General features: G+C 42.2%; 1 pseudogene; it reads left to right on the plus strand.

The window, feature by feature from the left end:
* The first annotated feature begins 2,015 nt into the window (after window positions 1-2,015).
* LOC131822039 (glutathione S-transferase Mu 1-like) lies at window positions 2,016-2,526 on the plus strand (annotated as a pseudogene).
* The last annotated feature ends 5,855 nt before the right edge of the window (window positions 2,527-8,381 follow it).

The raw sequence follows: 8,381 nt of genomic DNA on the forward strand, positions 1-8,381 counted from the left end.
GTATAATCAATTTCAGGTCATTTTTCCACTTTTATACTGATTTCTCAGGAGTTTCTTGTATCAGTCAGTGCATTAGTCAGGATAAGATGGAGTATCTTATTTATTAGTATCGTATATCACTAAATGGGATCTGATCATCAGATTTCCAATATGTGTGTGTATGGGTTTCTCCACAGCACCAAGCAATTCTCCAGACACCAGCTGGGTGTCCTACAATGCAGCTATGACACTATCTACCTGGAGATAGTACCAGATATCACAGATTAAATGTTTAGTCCCTCAAGACTGCCCTTCCCCCCCACCACACCCACACTTCGGGTACCCGTCACAAGTGTAGATTATCACTTGCACTTCTGACCAACTGGTTATGAGTCAGAAGTTCCCACAACTCCCTCCTTGGGTTTGACAAATTTGCTTCAGTGGTTCACAGAACTCTGGAAACCCATTTATTCACTAGATTACTGTTTAATTATAAAAGAACGTAACTCAGGAACAGGCAGGCAGAGAAGATGCATTGGGCAAGGTATGGGGAAATGATGCAGAGCTTCCATGCCCTCTCTGGTCCCACCATTCTCCCCACATCTCCATGTGGTCACCAATCTGTTTTCCAAATCCTGTCTTTTGGGGTTTTTATGGAGGCCTTGTTGCATAGGTACGGTTGATTAAATCATTGGCCATTAGTGATTGAACTCAATCTTTAGACCCTCTCCCCACCTCAGAAATCAAGAAGAAGGGATTGAAATTTCCAGTCCTCTAATCATATGGCTGGTTCTACTGGTGACCAGCTTCATCATTAGGTGCCTTCCAAAGGTTACCTCATTAACATAATAAAAGATATCTTTATTGCTCTGGTCACAGGAAATTCCAAGCATTTTAGGAGCTCTGTGCCAGAGTCCAGGATGAAGACCAAATAGATATTTCTTATTATAACTCTAGTATCCCATTAGTATATTTTCTGATAATGAATTATCATTGCATTTCTATGATAAAACCTACTGGGTTGTATTTCTTGGATAAATCTTAGGTGTTTTAATTTTTATTTTGCTTTGTCTTCAGTATACTACTGGATTTTACTTCATGAGATGTCTAGGATTTCCTTTTCTTATATTTTCCTTCATAAATGTGTGTGTGTGTGTGTGTGTGTGTGTGTGTGTGTGTGTGTGTGTGTAGGGAGAGAGCAGGCAAGCAATTAATTCAGTCCTGAAATTTCTGTGGCTTCAGACAAAAAACGTTTGTTTCTGGCTCATACAAAATCTGCTTCAAGCTGGGCATCTCCTCAGAGCAGCTCTCCCTAAGCAGGGATTTAGGCGGATCCAGGCTCCTTTCCATTTTATGCTGTTGTTATTGCTTCTAGGTCTCTACAGCAGGAGATGAAAGACCTCAAAGATGGAAGGGACTTTTGACTTCCTCGGCCCAGAAGTGACCATGGACAAAAGCTAGTCACATGGCCCCCACACTGCAAGGGGATGGGGAAGTACAGTCTTTTAGTTGCTTAGGAAGGAAAGGAAGGAAAACTAAGTATTGGAAAACATAAGTAATGTCTGCCACACAGGTAGTGTAAATTTGTACCCTATGAGGGTAGCCTGTAGTTTTAAATTCTCAAGGGAGACTTTTTTTTTTCACCCAAATCCCAGATCCAGACATTGACCTTTGCTGGGGGATTTATAGCCTGTCTATACCTCTGAACAGAGTACACAGTTTTAGCAGCCTATGTTTTATTCAGGAATCTTAATTCCATCCATTGGCCTCACAAGTGGCCAAAATCTTGGTGTTTGTTCAAGTGGTTAAAATATGCAAGTCTTTTATTTACTGATATAGCTAATGCCCTTACAGTAGCCAAAGCACTAGTGTCTATATATTTAGTAGGTCTTCTTTTAATTTTTGACTCTTGGGGATTTCTTCTTTCCTAAATCTTTTTATTTTGATATAATTTCTAGGCTAAAGAAAAAGTATAAGGTTGAAGCTCCAGCCCAGCTCCACTAAGGCTATTCCCCGAGTCCACAGAAAGCTGAAGTATGGCCCTGACTTTGGCTTACTGGGATATCCATGGGCTGGCTTATTCAATCCACCTGCTTCTGAAACACACAGACTCAAAACTGTGAGGACAAGAAACGTGTGATGGAGGATGCCCCAACTCTGACTGAAGTCAGTGGCTGACTGAAACATTCAAGTTGAGCATGGACTTTCTCAAACTGCCCTACTTAATTGATAAAACTCATGAGATCACCCAGAGCCACGTCTTCCTTCACTGCATTGCTCACAAACACAACCTATGAGGGAAAACAGAAGAGAAGATTTGTGTGGACATTTTGAAGAACTAGGTTACAAACACCTCCAATCAAACTTGTCTTAGAGAAATGGAAGCGTGAGTGCTTGGAGGGTCTCCCTAAAAAGATGAAGCTCTTCTCACAGCTTCTAGAGAAGAGACCACAATTTTCAGGGGACAAAATCACCTTTGCAGATTTCCTTGCTTACGGCATCCTTGACACGCACCATATATTTAAGCCCAAGTGCCGGGATGCATGAAACAGGAAAGATTTCGTCATTCTCTGGCCTGAAGAAAACCTCTGTCTGTATAAGGCCCAGCTGCCTCCTCCCAGGCCCTATGTTCAGAATGATTGCCATGTACAGCAACAATCAGGGACCTGTTAAACCAGGAGAGAGGAGTGAGGAGCTAGCAATGCAGCAGTACTGGTATGCTGAGTCCCTGGAGAAAAGATGGACCTCCCTGCATTCCAGAATCACCCATCTTGTTCCTCTCTCCTAATTTTCTTTCCCTTCTTTCTCACCTCAGGGCTTACTAGGCCCTTTTTCTTCCCAATCTCTGTTCATGTAGGTCCTTTAAACCTTTACAACACCCAACTTTTCTTCAGTGAAGTCTGCCCTTCACTGACATTATCCTTCTTGCACTAATGTCAACCAGACTATCCTTCCTTTTGTGGCTGTCTCTACTTTGAGGTACCCAACTGGACCCCTCATCTATAGAGCTCAGGTCTGAGCTACCCAACATTGCCCTGAAGACCAGTATTACCCTGGTATGCAGGCCCTAGTCCCCTAGCATGGTCCTTGCCCTGCCTAATCCCCAGGAAAGCCTCAATATACATGCGCACACACAATTTATGATGGAAAATATAAAAGAATAAAATCCTAGATCTATCTCGCGAAGCAAATGTTATCCTATCAAATTCAACAGTACTGAAAATGAAACAAAATGAAAAATAAAAACATCTCAACCATATTAATCATGTTTAAAAATTTTCCATATTTATATGTTTTGATGACTTGGAGCCTTGTTAATCTTAGAGACAATTCCCCTCCCAGGGCTGGCCAATTTCTAGAAAGAGTAAGCAACTTACCTGCCAGCATATCTTTCATATGCAAAGCAAATAATCCATAGGCCATGTCTCTAACCACATCTTTTACCCTCTTATACAACAAGCCAGTATTCACCCTGCCCCAAATCTCTCCAGGGTCAGGGACAGGACAACTGGGGACCATCTCCATAGCCTAGAGCCTACTAAAATTATTCAAACTCAACAGTCCTAACATGCTCACTTTGCCTCGCCCATTCCTTCCTATGAAAACCAGAATAAAGGCTGGCATCCATATTTCCTCCTCACTCCTTCTGCCTCCTGATTGTCCCTGATCCTTCTCTCTGTGACCCCACATGGTGTGACATGCCCTTTCCTCTTGAAAACAACTGTGAATAATAAACTGTTATTTCAAAAGCCGTTGTCTCGTGTAGGTGACAGTCTCACCAAACCTGATTAAAACAAATCTCAAGAACATTTCAAGACATCCACCAAGTAGAATTTATCCTGAAAACGAAATGATAATTGATTATCAGAAAATCTACTATTGTGATATACCACACGAATAAGGAACATAGTCATAGGATCACATCCCTGGAACATAGAAAGGATTTGATAAATTTCCATCAAATATATTCATCCAAAACATATATTTAATGGTGACACTTTTGACACACTCTGATAAAGTCAGAATTTCAATAAGAACTAATAAATGCTTCTGTCCAATGTTATGCTGGAGGTACTATCCAATGTGAAAAGTGAAGAAAAACAAAGTCTATCTAAATGGGATTAGAAAGAGACAACCTGTCTTTATTTGAAGATTGTGTGATAGTGTACATAGAAAATTCAAGAGTAGCTACAGATAAATTATTAAAACAAACGAGGATTCTTCAAGTTTGCTGGATAAAATATCAACATATAAGCCCAATTGAAGTCCTCAGGGTGTCTTCACATTGTGCTTTATAACATAATACTGAGTGACAAGAGCAAATTGCACAACGATTCATGTGGTTTGGTCCCATTTCTATAAAGTTAAAAACCCCCCGAAAATAATACTCTATCTGTTCTAGGGATATATGCAAATGTAATAATTTAACCAAAGATTTTGTGCTAATGATAAATTCTAAATTCACGAGCTGATTACCTCTGGGGAGAGAGGAAGGAAATGAGCTGGGATGGTAAGACATGGGGCTTCTCCTTGATCTATTATTATTTTCCCTTAAAAATTAGATGCAAATATTATAATAAGTTAAGATTTGATAAAATTGAGTATACCTTATATTTATTACTATTGTTTTCTGTATGAAATATTTCATGATAAAGCCAAAAGAATTTAAGAAAAAGATTAGAAAGCTCCTTGGTAATCCAGGTGAAAGTTGATAAAAATATAGTCCAGGACAGTAGTATGGCAAGGAAGTAAGAGAAAGAAATATTTAGGCTAGACAAGGAAATGGGAGTCAGGAGGAAGCATGCACAATATCACATGGGTGTCTAGCTTAGATGGCTATGCACATACTATTGTAACCACTGAGATAGGACAGGAGCGTATTTTCTGCCCTGTTCATTTGAAATATACAGAGGACCTGGACTGGAAGAGATTATGCTGAGTGAAATAAGTCAAGCAGAGAGAGTCAATTATCATATGGTTTCACTTATTTGTGGAGCATAACAAATAGCATGGAGGACAAGGGGACATGGAGAGGAGAAGGGAGTTGAGGGAAATTGGAAGGGGAGGTGAACCATGAGAGATTATGGACTCTGAAAAACAATCTGAGGGATTTGAAGTGGCGGGCGGTGGGAGGTTGGGGTACCAGGTGGTGGGTATTATAGAGGGCACGGATTGCATGGAGCACTGGGTGTGGTGCAAAAACAAGGAATACTGTTATGCTGAAAAAAACTGTAATTGTAATTATGTCTGTAAAATATCAAATACATCATACTTTATGCAAGGAAAAAAAATGAAATATACAGAGGACCTCCTGGTGAAAGCACGAGAGTGAAAGTTGGAGACATGGTTCTGAACTTGGAAAGGAGTATGAATAGGGCATGAGTATGGAAATCGATAGCACTACAGACAGAAGTAAGAAACACGTGGGTAAGTGAGACCATCCAGGTGATGGTAGCAGAATGAGAAGAGGAGCAGAGGGAAGAGGACAAAGTACTAAGAAACATTAATATTTAAGGGATTGGAAGAGTAGGGGACATCCAGAAAACAGTTGGAGAGACCCAGAGAAGAACCATGAAAGTGCTGTGTCACAGTGGAATATGGAGCTGGGAACTTAAAGGAGGTGCATTTGGTGGTTTTCTGTACAGCAGAGGAGTTCAGTAAAATAAGAATTAAGGATAAAGGATTAAGGGGCACTTGGATTGCTCAGCTGGTTCAGCGTCTAGCTTCGGATGAGGTCATGATCTCAGGGTCCTGGGATTGAGCAGGGAGCCTGCTTCTCTCTCTCCCTTCACTCATGATCTTGCTCTTTCTCCTTCCCCATCTCTCCCCCAAATTAAAAAAAAACAAACAAAAACAAAAACAAAACATGTCTTTTAAGTTCTACAAATAGGAGGTTACTTGTGACCTTAGCAAGAGTTATCTCAGAGAATTGGGGTTTGGCAGAAAAAGCCAAATTGAAATGAATTGAGGAATGAATGGAACAAGAATGCAGGAGTTTAGATCACTCTATTAAGAACATCACTACTATGGGACGCCTGGGTGGCTCAGTGGGTTGAGCAGCTGCCTTCGGCTCAGGTCATGATCCCAGCGTCCTGGGATTGAGTCCCACATCGGGCTCCTTGCTCAGCAGGGAGCCTGCTTCTCCCTCTGCCTCTGCCTGCCATTCTGTCTGCCTGTGCCTGCTCTCTCCCTCTCTCTCTCTGATAAATAAATAAAAATCTAAAAAAAAGAACATCACTACTAGCATTAACATGATAATCACAATAGATATCACCACTACCAATAGTGATAATCCTTTCCCCATCACTACTACTATCACCACCCACTCCACTGGCCTTTTTGTAATGCCTCTTGCTTTCTCTCTGCTTCTTTCCATTCCCTTCTCAACCAATCAGACATAGTTATGCACATGTGAAACTGCTTAAAAGCATCAAGTTGAACAAAAATCAAAATGGCTGAACTAATGCTTCAGCAAAACTCGATTTCACTTTTTAAAAAAGATTTTATTTATTTAAGAGAGAAGGAGCAAGAGTAGAGCAGGAAGAGGGGAAAGAGAGGGAAAGGGAGGGTGGGTGGGAGGGGGACTGAGAACCAGGTGGAGGGAAGCGGGGCAGGGAGGAGGGTGGAGAGTGAAGCAGACTCCTCACTGAGCAGAGAGCCTGACTCGGGTCTCCATCCCAGGACCCTGGGATCAAGAGCTGAGCCCAAGGCATACACTTAACTGATTGAGCCACCCAGGTGCCCCTTAAATTTAAAATAACTTTTTGTTCTCTCTTCTGCAAAATTCCCCCTCCCCCTTCCTTAGCCTTTTGTTTCAGGAACCTGGTACCACCCTGAAGACGACTAAAAGAAAAGTCCATCTAGATCCTGTATTTCTCTATAAGGCCCACCTCCAAGGCCCTTCCTCCCTTACATGTGGGCTTGCCATTTTGAAGGCCATAGACTGCTCCAGCCTCCTTTCCCAGCAAAGCAAGAAAGCTGGTATTCCTCTTTATCCCAAACTCTGTCTTCGAGTTGTATTTTGGCTCCAAAGCACAGTGATCAGTTTTTGACAACACATCTACTACCCCTGTTCAGGTCTGTATTTAAGGCAAGGTTCTTGCCCCTGAGGGGTTTACTTTGTAGTAGGACCAGCATGCAAACATGTGACTTTAATACATGTCCTCTGTGGTAGTCACTCATATTATTCACCAGATATTTCCAGCTCTTCTCCTTCTGGAAACATAGTAGAATTATACTTCCTTGCTTCTGTAGCTGGGTAGGGCCATCTGCTTCATTCTGGCCACTGAATTTGTGAGTCAAAGGGATATATGCTTCTTCTAAGCTACACACTGAAATTTAATTGCTGGAGTGAGACCCTCTAGAGCCAAACTAGAGTAGGAGTGATTAACTATGGCCCGTGGGTCAAATCCCGCCTATAGCCCATTTTATTTTTCTTATTTTTTAATTTCTTTAAAAGGACTTTATTTATTTGAGAGAGAGAGAGAGAGAGCGCGAGAGCGCACTAGAGGGAGAAAGCAGCACAAGTGGGGGGTGGAGGGGGCGGGAGAAGCAGGCTCCTCGCTGAGCAGATAGCCCCATGTGGGGCTTGATCCCAGGACACTGGGATCATGACCTGGGCTGAAGGCAGATGCTTAACTGACTGAGCCACCCAGGCGCCCCTATAGCTTACTTGATAAATAAAGTTTTATTGGAACACAAACGTGCCAGTTTCTTTACATATTGTTCAGGGCTGCTTTTGTGCTCTAATGGCAGAGTAGTTGTGACAAAGATTATATGGCTTTCAAAACCTAAATTCACTTACTATACAGAAAAAGTCTGGTGACATGTTCTCTAATATGACCTACCTTATCCTGATGATAGAGGCCAATGGGAGCAAGCTCAGGTATTTCTAGAGACTGAATGTGCTCTTCCCCCAAATTCTTTTTTTAAAATAATTTATTTATCTACTTGACAGAGAGAGAGATCACAGGTAGGCAGAGAGGCAGGCAGAGAGTGTGGGGGCGGGGAGAAGCAGGCTTCCTGCCAAGCAGAGAGCCTGATGGGGGGCTCCATCCCAGGACTCTGAGATCAGGACTCTAAGGCAGAGGCTTAACCCACTGAGCCACCCAGGTGCCCCACCCGCCAAATTCTTATGTAGAAATCCTACCCCCCACCAAGTGATGGTGGAATTAAGAGAGGGAACCTTCGGCAGGTGAATGGAATTAGTGCTTTCATGAAAGAGACTCCACAGAGCTCCCTCATCCCTTCCATCATGTGAGGAGACACAGGGAGAAGGTACCAGCTTCAAACCAGGAAGTGAGCTCTCACCAGACACAAAATCTGCCAGCTCCTTCATCTTGGACTTCCCAGCCTCCAGAACTATGAGGAATAAATGTCTGTTATTTATAAACCACCCAGTC

Source organism: Mustela lutreola, chromosome X (assembly GCF_030435805.1).
Source record: "Mustela lutreola isolate mMusLut2 chromosome X, mMusLut2.pri, whole genome shotgun sequence".
Classification (NCBI taxonomy): Eukaryota; Metazoa; Chordata; class Mammalia; order Carnivora; family Mustelidae; genus Mustela; species Mustela lutreola.